Raw genomic sequence first — 14109 nt, 5'->3', positions numbered from 1 at the left:
CTAGTTACATTTACTCAACTGCATTTATTGAGCAACCTTTTTTTTATTACTTTTAGGAGTATTTTTACTACACTGTACTTTTTACTTTTACTTGAGTAAATTTTCTGGATTGTGACATGTTTTAAATTCACCAGACAGACTCATCACACCTGCAGTTTGTGTTAAAGTTTGATACGTTTTTTATTCAAAGATTTAGAAATATTTTCTGTTGCCTGATTTTATGTTTCTTAGATAAATTGTCATTTTGGTTCTTAAAATGACAAAAAAATTCTGCTTAACTTTATATTTTGGTCCATCTGATGTCATTTTTAAATATGAAATGATTGATAATTTGATCAGAACTTTTCACCAAGTAATTTTTTACTCTTTATTGAGTTATGTTAAAGTATGTTGAAGTAGTACGACTCTTACTTGAGCCACCAAACTTCCTGACTTGCTGAGCAAATCAACAGGGTGTAGAAAATGGACCAACAGATTAAACCTGCTATAAATTTATTCTCGTACTTTTATTTCTCTTATTTTCTTAGTGTGGCCCAGAACTGAAGTCTGATGAAGTTTTGAACTGAATTAAAACTTTGATTCAAAGTCGAGCATGGCTGACCTGGGAGGTCGTAGGTCAACCCAGGAGAGTTTCTTACATGTGAGATTATCTCAGTTCAGTCTTACACTCAAACTGAACAGCTTGTTAAAAGGATTAGCTGTGCATTTCACTTTTCTTACACATATTCACACACACACACACACACACACACACCTATACAGGTCCCGGTGAATTGTAAGGACAATTTTTCCGAACCAGTCACAGTGGTGAATTATGGGAGCACCCCTTTCCACTTGCTCTACAGACCGGCTGAATGTGTCAAAAAATCTTTAATGAGCCACTCAACAAAGATCTCAGTTAAAATTGTGTTTACACACTACACAACTCTAAATATAATGACCTGACTTTATGCAACATTAACAGGACATCGGTAATTAGATAAATAAGCCACACCCCCTGCATAACAATACATTATAAGTACCAATGAGAATTGCAAGGACATTTAAAATAAGACTTCAAAGAATGTCACTAAAACATACTAAAGTACCCAAATGAGCATCAAATGGATTAATTCACACCCTGCAATAATGGTAGTGTTCATTTGTCATGAACACAGGCACGGACTACAAAAATCTCAGTCAAAATATGAAAAAATAATGATCAAATAGAAATATGGTCAGCAATATAGTGCTTGTTCATTACCTATAGGGTAATGTTTAGACCTATACAAATTAAAATGTATTATGGAATAAACAAACGACATTGTCTTTTGCAATTTTTATTTTTTGGAGCAAACCAAAACACAGGATCCTATCAAGCTTAGTTTTTCAAAACAGTTTGACTTTAGTCAATAATGAAGTTAAACCCAAGTTCTTCTAGATACCACACAATACACATGACCCAAACAAAACAAAAATCTTACTTAAACAGATTGAGAAGCAAACAAATCTCTCTTTGAAGCAGGTTTTAAGAATACTATTCTACTCAAATATTAATCCTGAAGCCCTTTCAAATTAAGGTACAATGCTCTACAAAGCATTGTGCCTCATTTCAACTAAAGGTGAAGCCCAACTTAACAAAAGAAAACAAAAAATTAATTGTGATACCTTTAAGAAAACATATTACTAGAACAATTTTGCCTTTTTCAACAACCTGAAAATCAATTCTCTGAATTACTTTGAAAATGATTAAGAGTTCAAGTTTTGTTGAGTCTCTTCAACATCCATCTTGGACCAACTTAGAAATCAGAGCACATTATAGAAAACTACTCCAAAAATAAACAAGCAAACAAAACGAAAAAAAGGTAAAGGTTAAAAACAAAATGCCTTTTCCTTTAAATGTTACTTTTAACAGTACATACTCTCTAATACAATGAGCCGTTTATACTCACCTAAGAGTTGAACTTCTGGGTTTTTATTTTTTAAAACAACAGAATGCTTGAAAGTTCTTAAGATTTTGTTTAGAACATCTTGGCTCAAGATTTATCTGACATTTTTACTTTTTCTTTTGGACACACCATAATTTCTAACAAAGTCTCTTATGTTCTGAATTGAGCGGTTTATTAAAGCAGGATGTTCTGTCTGTTGACACTGTTGAATTTCAACAAAACTTGCCAGCTTCCCAGTGTCAATGTATTTCTGAAAATATTTCAACACTGCTGCAATTTCTGTAGGAGACCAGGGACGTTTTAGATTTCTCTGAGGATGGTCCTTTTCAGGATAATCTACAAACAAGAGAGACAATTTTACTTTTTAAAATATAAATCATATGTAGGAGTCTGTTACTGAACACTATTGAGTAACACTGTATATAGAGCTATGGGAAAGCTAGATAAGTTGTTTGGCAATAGCATTTTAAGCAAGGTGCTAGTGATTGCCAACAATATTACTCTTCGGGTCAGCTATACACAGTCCTCATTATGCTGTCCCCTGACAGGAAGAAGCATTGCTGGGACTGTGTCTACACTTTCAAAAACCCATGTCCACTAAAATACCTGTCATACAAATTACAAAGATTTCAAAGTCAGACAGGTGTTCACCTGTGGTTCAAGATACGAGGATAGTGATCCCATTGGTTCTTCACCGACAGTTTTGTTAGGATGAGCAGAAAACTGTGGAGAAGACAGCAAACGAGTCATTAAGATTAATATAATATTCACTTAAAGTTAGAACACTATAGAGAGACACTGTATAAAGAGCTAATGTAAAGCTAGGCAAGTTGTTTGGCAATAGTATTTTAAGCAAGGTCCTATTGATTGACAACAATATTACTCTATGGGTCATCTATACACAGTCCTCATAATGTTGTCCCCTGACAGGAATAAACATTGCTGGGACTGTGTCTACACTCTCAAAAACCAATGTCCACTAAAATACCTGTCAGACAAATTACAAAGATTTCCAAGTCGGACAGCTGTTCACCTGTGGTTCAAGAGATGAGGACAGTGATCCCATCGGATCATCACCTACAGTTTTGTCAGGGTGAGCAGAAACCTGTGGAAAAGACAGCAAACGAGTCATCAAGATTCATTTAAAATTAACACCAAGGTAGAACACTATTGAGTAACACTGTATATAGAGCTATGGGAAAGCTAGATAAGTTGTTTGGCAATAGCATTTTAAGCAAGGGGCTAGTGATTGCCAACAATATTACTCTTCAGGTCAGCTATACACAGTCCTCATTACGCTGTCCCCTGACAGGAACAAGCATTGCTGGGACTGTGTCTACACTTTCAAAAACCCATGTCCACTAAAATACCTGTCAGACAAATTACAAAGATTTCCAAGTCAGACAGCTGTTCACCTGTGGTTAAAGAGACGAGGATAGTGATCCCATTGGTTCTTCACCGACAGTTTTGTTAGGATGAGCAGAAACCTGTGGAGAAGACAGCAAACGAGTCATTAAGATTAATATAATATGGACTTCAAGTTAGAACACTATAGAGAGACATTGTATAAAGAGCTAATGTAAAGCTAGGCAAGTTGTTTGGCAATAGTATTTTAAGCAAGGTCCTATTGATTGACAACAGTATTACTCTATGGGTCATCTATACACAGTCCTCATAATTTTGTCCCCTGACAGGAATAAACATTGCTGGGACTGTGTCTACACTCTCAAAAACCCATGTCCACTAAAATACCTGTCAGACAAATTACAAAGATTTCCAAGTCGGACAGCTGTTCACCTGTGGTTCAAGAGATGAGGACAGTGATGCCATCGGATCATCACCTACAGTTTTGTCAGGGTGAGCAGAAACCTGTGGAAAAGACAGCAAACGAGTCATCAAGATTCATTTAAAATTAACACCAAGGTAGAACACTATTGAGTAACACTGTATATAGAGCTATGGGAAAGCTAGATAAGTTGTTTGGCAATAGCATTTTAAGCCAGGTGCTAGTGATTGCCAACAATATTACTCTTCGGGTCAGCTATACACAGTCCTCATTATGCTGTCCCCTGACAGGAACAAGCATTGCTGGGACTGTGTCTACTCTCTCAAAAATCCATGTCCACTAAAATACCTGTCAGACAAATTACAAAGATTTCCAAGTCAGACAGCTGTTCACCTGTGGTTCAAGAGACAAGGATAGTGATCCCATTGGTTCTTCACCGACAGTTTTGTTAGGATGAGCAGAAACCTGTGGAGAAGACAGCAAACGAGTCATTCAGATTAATTTATTATTGACTTCAAGTTAGAACACTATAGAGAGACACTGTATGAAGAGCTAATGTAAAGCTAGGCAAGTTGTTTGGCAATAGTATTTTAAGCAAGGTCCTATTGATTGACAACAATATTACTCTATGGGTCATCTATACACAGTCCTCATAATGTTGTCCCCTGACAGGAATAAACATTGCTGGGACTGTGTCTACACTCTCAAAAACCAATGTCCACTAAAATACCTGTCAGACAAATTACAAAGATTTCCAAGTCGGACAGCTGTTCACCTGTGGTTCAAGAGATGAGGACAGTGATCCCATCGGATCATCACCTACAGTTTTGTCAGGGTGAGCAGAAACCTGTGGAAAAGACAGCAAACGAGTCATCAAGATTCATTTAAAATTAACACCAAGGTAGAACACTATTGAGTAACACTGTATATAGAGCTATGGAAAGCTAGATAAGTTGTTTGGCAATAGCATTTTAAGCAAGGGGCTAGTGATTGCCAACAATATTACTCTTTGGGTCAGCTATACACAGTCCTCATTACGCTGTCCCCTGACAGGAACAAGCATTGCTGGGACTGTGTCTACACTTTCAAAAACCCATGTCCACTAAAATACCTGTCAGACAAATTACAAAGATTTCCAAGTCAGACAGCTGTTCACCTGTGGTTAAAGAGACGAGGATAGTGATCCCATTGGTTCTTCACCGACAGTTTTGTTAGGATGAGCAGAAACCTGTGGAGAAGACAGCAAACAAGTCATTAAGATTAATATAATATGGACTTCAAGTTAGAACACTATAGAGAGACACTGTATAAAGAGCTAATGTAAAGCTAGGCAAGTTGTTTGGCAATAGTATTTTAAGCAAGGTCCTATTGATTGACAACAGTATTACTCTATGGGTCATCTATACACAGTCCTCATAATTTTGTCCCCTGACAGGAATAAACATTGCTGGGACTGTGTCTACACTCTCAAAAACCCATGTCCACTAAAATACCTGTCAGACAAATTACAAAGATTTCCAAGTCGGACAGCTGTTCACCTGTGGTTCAAGAGATGAGGACAGTGATGCCATCGGATCATCACCTACAGTTTTGTCAGGGTGAGCAGAAACCTGTGGAAAAGACAGCAAACGAGTCATCAAGATTCATTTAAAATTAACACCAAGGTAGAACACTATTGAGTAACACTGTATATAGAGCTATGGGAAAGCTAGATAAGTTGTTTGGCAATAGCATTTTAAGCCAGGTGCTAGTGATTGCCAACAATATTACTCTTCGGGTCAGCTATACACAGTCCTCATTATGCTGTCCCCTGACAGGAACAAGCATTGCTGGGACTGTGTCTACTCTCTCAAAAATCCATGTCCACTAAAATACCTGTCAGACAAATTACAAAGATTTCCAAGTCAGACAGCTGTTCACCTGTGGTTCAAGAGACAAGGATAGTGATCCCATTGGTTCTTCACCGACAGTTTTGTTAGGATGAGCAGAAACCTGTGGAGAAGACAGCAAACGAGTCATTCAGATTAATTTATTATTGACTTCAAGTTAGAACACTATAGAGAGACACTGTATGAAGAGCTAATGTAAAGCTAGGCAAGTTGTTTGGCAATAGTATTTTAAGCAAGGTCCTATTGATTGACAACAATATTACTCTATGGGTCATCTATACACAGTCCTCATTATGCTGTCCCCTGACAGGAATAAACATTACTGGGACTGTGTCTACTCTCTCTAAAACCCATGTCCACTAAAATACCTGTCAGACAAATTACAAAGATTTCCAAGTCGGACAGCTGTTCACCTGTGGTTCATGAAACAAGGATAGTGATCCCATCGGTTGTTCATCTACAGTTTTGTCAGGGTGAGCAGAAAACTGTGGAGAAGACAGCAAACGAGTCATTAAGATTCATTTAAAATTAACACCAAGGTAGAACACTATCGAAAAACACTGTCAATAGAGCTATGGAAAGCTAGGAAAGTTGTTTGGCAATAGTATTTTAAGCAAGGTCCTAGTGATTGCCAACAATATTACTCTATGGGTTATCTATACACAGTCCTCATAATGCTGTCCCTTGACAGGAAGAAGCATTGCTGGGACTATGTCTACTCTCTCAGAAACACATGTCCACTAAAATGCCTGTCAGAAAATTTACAAAGATTTCCAAGTCAGACAGCTGTTCACCTGTGGTTCAAGAGATGAGGACAGTGATCCCATTGCTTCATCACCTACAGTTCTGTCAGGGTGAGCAGAAACCTGTGGAGAAGACAGCAATTGAGTCATTAAGATTAATTTAATATTGACTTCACGATAGAACACTATAGAGAGGCACTGTATAAAGAGCTATGGTAAAGCTAGATAAGTTGTTTGGCAATAGAATTTTAAGCAAGGTCCTAGTGATTGCCAACAATATTACTCTTAAGGTCATCTATACACAGTCCTCATAATGCTGTCCCTTCACAGGAACAAGCATTGCTGGGACTGTGTCTACACTCTCAAAAACCCATGTCCACTAAAATACCTGTCAGACAAATTACAAATATTTCCAAGTCGGACAGCTGTTCACCTGTAGTTCAAGAGATGAGGACAGTGATCCCATCGGTTCATCACCTACAGTTCTGTCAGCTTGAGCAGAAAACTGTGGAGAAGACAGGAAACGAGTCATTAAGATTAATTTAAAATTAACACCTGGGTAGAACACTATTGAGTAACACTGGCAATAGAGCTATGGAAAACTAGGAAAGTTGTTTGGCAATAGTATTTTAAGCAAGGTCCTAGTGATTGCCAACAATATTACTCTTCGGGTCATCTATACACAGTCCTCATAATGCTCTCCCCTGAAAGGATTAAGCATTGCTGGGACTGTGTCTACTCTCTCAGAAACACATGTCCACTAAAATGCCTGTCAGAAAATTTACAAAGATTTCCAAGTCGGACAGCTGTTCACCTGTGGTTCAAGAGGCGAGGATAGTGATCCCAACGTTTCTTCACCTACAGTTTTGTCAGGATGAGCAGAAACCTGTGGAGAAGACAGCAAACGAGTCATTAAGATTAATTTAATATTGACTTCAAGTTACAACACTATAGAAAGAGGTATGGTAAAGCTAGGCAATTTGTTTGGCAATAGTATTTTAAGCATGGTCCCAGTGATTGCCAACAATATTACTCTTCGGGTTAGCTATACACAGTCCTCATAATGCTGTCCCCTGACAGGAATAAGCATTGCTGGGACTGTGTCTACACTCTCAAAAACCCATGTGTACTAAAATACCTGTCAGACAAATTACAAAGATTTCCAAGTCGGACAGCTGTTCACCTGTGGTTCAAGAGATGAGGACAGTGATCCCATTGGTTCATCACCTACAGTTCTGTCAGGGTGAGCAGAAACATGTGGAGAAGACAGCAATTGAGTCATTAACATTAATTTAATATTGACTTCACGTTAGAACACTATAGAGAGACAATGTATAAAGATCTATGGTAAAGCTAGGAAAGTTGTTTGGCAATAGTATTTTAAGCAAGGTCCTATTGATTGCCAACAATATTACTCTTCGGGTCATTTATACACAGTCCTCATAATGCTGTCCCTTGACAGGAACAAGCATTGCTGGGACTGTGTCTACACTCTCAAAAACCCCATGTCTACTAAAATACCTGTCAGACAAATTACAAAGATTTCCAAGTAGGACAGCTGTTCACCTGTGGTTCAAGAGATGAGGACAGTGATCCCATCGGATCATCACCTACAGTTCTGTCAGGGTGAGCAGAAACCTGTGGAAAAGACAGCAAACGGGTTATTAAGGTTCATTTAAAATTAACACCAAGATAGAACACTATCAAATAACACTGTCAATAGAGCTATGGAAAGCTAGGAAAGTTGTTTGGCAATAATATTTTAAGCAAGGTCCTAGTGATTGCCAACAATATTACTCTATGTGTCATCTATACACAGTCCTCATAATGCTGTCCCTTGACAGGAACAAGCATTGCTGGGACTGTGTCTACTCTCTCAGAAACACATGTCCATTAAAATGCCTGTCAGAAAATTTACAAAGATTTCCAAGTCGGACAGCTGTTCACCTGTGGTTCAAGAGATGAGGATAGTGATCCCATCGGTTCATCACCTACAGTTCTGTCAGGGTGAGCCAAAACCTGTGGAGAAGACAGCAATTGAGTCATTAAGATTAATTTAATATTGTCTTTACGTTAGAACACTATAGAGAGACAATGTATAAAGATCTATGGTAAAGCTAGGAAAGTTGTTTGGCAATAGTATTTTAAGCAAGGTCCTATTGATTGCCAACAATATTACTCTTCGGGTCATCTATACACAGTCCTCATAATGCTGTCCCTTGACAGGAACAAGCATTGCTGGGACTGTGTCTACACTCTCAAAAACCCCATGTCTACTAAAATACCTGTCAGACAAATTACAAAGATTTCCAAGTCGGACAGCTGTTCACCTGTGGTTCAAGAGATGAGGACAGTGATCCCATCGGATCATCACCTACAGTTCTGTCAGGGTGAGCAGAAACCTGTGGAAAAGACAGCAAACGACTTATTAAGATTCATTTAAAATTAACACCAAGGTAGAACACTATCGAATAACACTGTCAATAGAGCTATGGAAAGCTAGGAAAGTTGTTTGGCAATAATATTTTAAGCAAGGTCCTAGTGATTGCCAACAATATTACTCTATGTGTCATCTATACACAGTCCTCATAATGCTGTCCCTTGACAGGAACAAGCATTGCTGGGACTGTGTCTACTCTCAGAAACACATGTCCATTAAAATGCCTGTTAGAAAATTTACAAAGATTTCCAAGTCGGACAGCTGTTCACCTGTGGTTCAAGAGATGAGGATAGTGATCCCATCGGTTCATCACCTACAGTTCTGTCAGGGTGAGCCAAAACCTGTGGAGAAGACAGCAATTGAGTCATTAAGATTAATTTAATATTGTCTTTACGTTAGAACACTATAGAGAGAAACTGTATAAAGAGCTATGGTAAAGCTAGGAAAGTTGTTTGGCAATAGTATTTTAAGCATGGTCCTAGTGATTGCCAACAATATTACTCTTCGGGTCATCTATACACAGTCCTCATAATGCTGTGCCCTGACAGGAATAAGCATTGCTGGGACTGTGTCTACTCTCTCAAAAACCCATGTCCACTAAAATACCTGTCAGATAAATTACAAATATTTCCAAGTCAGACAGCTGTTCACCTGTGTTTCAAGAGATAAGGACAGTGATCCCATCGGTTCTTCACCTGCAGTTTTGTCACAGTGAGCAGAAACCTGTGGAGAAGACACCAAACGAATCATTAAGATTCATTTAATATTAACTTCAAGATAGATTAACACTATATACAGAGCTAAGGCAATGCTAGGTAATCCAATTGGCCAAAGTATTTTTAGCAAGGCCCTCGTGATAGAAAACAATATTACTCTTTGGGTTATCTATGCACAGTCTTAGGAATTCTGTGCCTTGTCAGGAATAACCATTGCTGGGACTGTGTCAAGCACACACCTTAGGAGTAGACGGCAAACAGTTCAATGAATAAGGAAAATAAAGAATAAATAGCTCCAAAAGTGTTCTTAAAACAATCGTGGAAATTAACATAGGACTGCACTTCTCTTAACCTCAGTTGCAGCTGGTTTCATATTTTCATATTTGTTTAACTTACCCAACAAAATAGCCTACAAAATATTTTGAAAGCACTAGTTAATAAGGAAAACATCAAAAAAGGTTTAAATCACACCATGTGAAACTGTTGAATGATCTGGCTATTTAAACTTTCTTATGAAAAAACTTCTGGTAATATTTATTTATTTATTTTTACATTAACTGCACCATAAATTGCAAAAAAGAGATATGGATTATGAGCTATGCACTGTGAATTATTGTGTTCTATAATGAAATTATTCTTGAACATTTATAAAATGAATATGTAAAACAGTAAACAAGGTTAGCTGCACATGCTAACATCATAACTGAAGTGAGCAGCCATTAGCCCATGTTGCCATTTTTGTTTCTAGTTGGCATTGACTCAATTTTAAGACAAATGTAACATTCTAATTCCTGTTTTTAAATGGTCATTCCATTTAACACATGGCGTGTTTAAACCTTGTTCTAAGTGGTCACCTGTTCTCAACACAAGCTAGCTTTTGCTCATTAGCGGTGCCTTAATTAGGAAGTGCTGCATGAAAATATATGTCGGTCACATTGCAAATATCAGTAAAACTTTGCCAACCTTGCTTGTTTTCAAATTACTTTAAGAAAGACTTACCTACATACTTCTCCACATCCGTCCAAGTTGCAGCGCAGAATTGTTCATTCCTCACAGAGAGCGCAACATCAGTCTTGGGAGGAAAATGACAGAGGGGGAGGGGTTAAAGCTCCACCCCTTTTCCTCTCTCCAATTAGGTGTTCTTTGATGAACAAATCATTCACTAGGTTTTGTGATAGATTTATTATTTATCCACTACCGTAGATCTTTATGAAAGTGATTTCCAAAATTATTACAGGTGTCATTTCCATAGTGACCAAAGTTATATAGTATGTGCAATTGTGTATATCAGGGGTATTCAATTCATGATATCTTAGCAATATTTCATAATGCCAAGGTCTGAAGAGAAAAATAAAATATATACAACTTAAAATTTAGTAGCTGGGCAGTTTTTTCAGTGTCTGTATGCCTTGATTTGCTTTTCAAATTGAATGGATTCTGTCATATTCAAGTACTTTTTGACAATATTTATTGTCATGAAACAGGGAGCTGAATATGTATGTCTGATTTCTCATGTTTGATGTTCTCTCATTCACTGAGTAAAAGTAGGATGTTAAGTCAAAAGAAGAACCTAAGTAAAACAAGAAAACTGCATGTTCACAAGTGAATGACCTCAGAAAAAAACTAATAGAAGAAAGCTTGATTTATATTTTTGTTTACCATCTGGACTTAAACTATTTAAAAATGAACATATTTTATAACTGAACATTTTTAGACTTAGATCACTTATTTTGCTTTTAGTGACAGAAGTGAGTGCTTGCTTGTCATGCCAGAATTTTAACCTGTGCTAGAATGATGTCAGAACCAGTCTCATGCATGTGTGGATGTGCTCATTGGTGAGCCAGGAACAATATTTGGTTTTTATAATATTCATTGTGGAGAAAGCTGGCTCACAGTTGTGTGTGGAACCAAATATAATTAAGATTTGCAGGGCTACTTACCTCAGAGCTGTGAAAGCTTTGAGAATAGTAGCCCTTTGGAGCCAGAACGTGTAAGGATCAGTCCTTACAGATTGTTCCTTCAGGGATAAATCTTCTTAGATTGTAAAAGCTGTGCCAGTAAATCAGACAGTGCTCAACAAGATTTTAGGTTGCTATTTTTGTTTTGGTTCAGTTTTGGGTTTGCATAAGACATAATTTTAGTCTAGATGCAGACCAGGGTCCGCCTATTAGTGACCTCTGGTGTATATCTTGATCTCATTGGGTCTTTATTCAATTAAATTTAAAAATAGTTTGCTTATTCAAAAAGGAAATTAAATGTTGATGTAACTAATTAAGGAGTTATGATAGATTGTGGCCAAGAAAGATCTCCTGTAGCAGTCCGTTTTACAACCAATCTGAAGAAACATCTGGCTGAAGAGATTCGGATTTGAAATAATGGGATGGTCAGCATTGTCTAAAACATCTTTTTTGATTTTATGCAAAATCCCTTTGTGGATAATCATCTTCAGTCATCCCCAGCCACAGCCTCTTGTCCATCTCTGATACATCCCCCAACTGCAGAGTCATTCGAGTAGTTTCATAGGTGACAGAAGTCAGACTTATGCTGGAAGCATGACGTGTACTGAGTGAAAAGGAATGGTGAGAGTACAGTGCCCTGTGGAGCTCCTGTGTTGCTGACCACCTGGTTAGACACACAGTCCTTCAGTCTCACAAACTGTGGTCTGTTTGTGAGGTAGTCATAGATCCAGTTGATTGTTGGGGGCTCCATCTGTGTCTTCTGGAGTTTCTCACAGAGCAGATCAGGCTGAATTGTGTTAAATGCACTTGAGAAATCAAAGAACATGATCATCAAAGTGCTGCCTGCTTTGTCCAGATGACAGTGGGTTTGATAAAGCAGGTGTATGATGGCATCATCAATTCCAACTCCATGCCAATAAGCAGGTAAGACAGACTATTTCAAGATGAACCTCTCAACCTTGCACACCTGCTCAGGCTTCTTCCCCACCAGAGAGGTGACATTCCACATCCCAAGAGCCAGCTTCTGTAGCCAGGGGTCAGATTCTTGGTTCTCCTCTATCAAAAGAGGAACATTGGTTACCTTCCTGACTAAGGCCCTTATCTCCTGATCACTCAATTTAGACAACCAACAAGCTCTATAGAGAGCCCTAGTTGTTCCAAACTGATTCCATTTATGAATGAAGGAGGCCACTGAGCTCATTGGGGACTTCAAAGCAACATAATTTTTAATATCCTTCCCCAGATGTTTGCCTCAAAACAATGCTGTCTCTGAGGTCTACAGACAATGTATTTGATTTCATGCTTGGTGTTTGCATACAAACATTGTCCATTTTGGGACTTTATAAAGACAGGTGTGTGCCTTTCCAGATCTAATCAAATTAACAGAATTCATTACAAGTGGACTCTATTTAAGTTGTAGAACTTAATCTCTGCAATTATCAGTAAAAATAGCTCTATTTTGAGCTTCATGATAAAGGCTGTGAATACTTATGTATTTAAATGTAATTTGTTAGTAATTCTGTTTTTAGTTAGTTTGCAAAAATCACACACTTTTTCACACATCGTGTCATAATAGGACATTTGTGTTATCAATCTTGAGGAAAGGGATTAATACAATTTGGAAAAAAGTTATAACAACCAAACATGAAAAAAGTGAAACGTTGTGAATACTTTCCAGATTCACTGTATATATGGATAAAAAGGTGTTATCCAGAAATGTTCACACAACCTCTGACAAGTCTAAGTCTCTTCTTAATAAAATTAAAATTTTCTCATCAAATCTCCAACCTCTAGTGAGTTGCATCACTGTAGATTAGGATTTAGTTGGGTAAGGTTTGTCCCTACACCTAAACAATTACATTTGCATGTGATAATTATCTTCCAATCTCCCAATATTTATTAACAGCTATATTTTAATCATTCAACATTTAATTTACTATGCAAAAATATGCTATGGTCAGTAATACCATATTATTAGGCCACTGACATTTTAATCTCGATATTATTAATCCTCTTACATCCTTCAGTATACTATAAAACCATAGATTAAAGATTAACTTTGCTGAAATGAATCACCCAACAGCAAGCTACAGATTTAGTACCTCTAAAATAATCAGTGTTTTAATTTAGCCAGATTTGCATTCAATAAAGTAGCATATTTTAAGGAGAATTGTTATCTAACACACATTTTCCCCACAAAAACCTTCATTACAGGGACTCCCATGTGCTAGCCAATCAGCGTGTCTAAAAAAATACACATGTGTGAATTATTCATGAGCAAGTGCAATACCCAAAGTTACCACCCGGGGCGCCATATCGATACACAGGTTATACACAAATGTCATGTAAATGTGAATTATTGGGACTTTGCCTGATTTTTGGAATTTAACCCTTTGGCATCCATTAAAACCCCCTCCAATCATTTTTACGTTGCAAGAATTATGAGGACATCGGCACTGTCCCACTAATTCAAAATGTCCCGTTAGTGTTGCGTGTATACAGGCGAAATGTCCTGTTAATTCACCTGTGCCAACACACCTACACACACACACACACACACACACACACACACACACACACACACACACACACACACACACACACACACACACACACACAAACATCTCCCTAGCAGAGACTCAGATCCCG

The 14109-nt window shown here is 37.6% G+C and overlaps 1 protein-coding gene and 1 long non-coding RNA gene across 8 annotated transcripts in view; both read right to left on the bottom strand.

Annotated features, from left to right (window-relative positions):
- LOC145551394 (uncharacterized) overlaps window positions 1-14109 on the bottom strand; it is a 200076-nt gene that overhangs the window by 153916 nt on the left and 32051 nt on the right. The window lies entirely within an intron of this gene.
- On the bottom strand, window positions 1304-3421 carry LOC145551392 (uncharacterized). Its single transcript, XR_014087197.1, has 4 exons — window positions 3344-3421; window positions 2962-3033; window positions 2580-2651; window positions 1304-2264 (listed from the first exon to the last, which is right to left on the bottom strand). It is a non-coding gene; the product is annotated as an uncharacterized LOC145551392 (long non-coding RNA).

This window comes from Poecilia reticulata, chromosome 4 (assembly GCF_904066995.2).
Source record: "Poecilia reticulata chromosome 4, P_reticulata-male-v2, whole genome shotgun sequence".
Lineage (NCBI taxonomy): Eukaryota > Metazoa > Chordata > Actinopteri > Cyprinodontiformes > Poeciliidae > Poecilia > Poecilia reticulata.
Note: the sequence above shows the minus strand (reverse complement) of the source record. Positions and strands in the feature narration are given on the sequence as shown.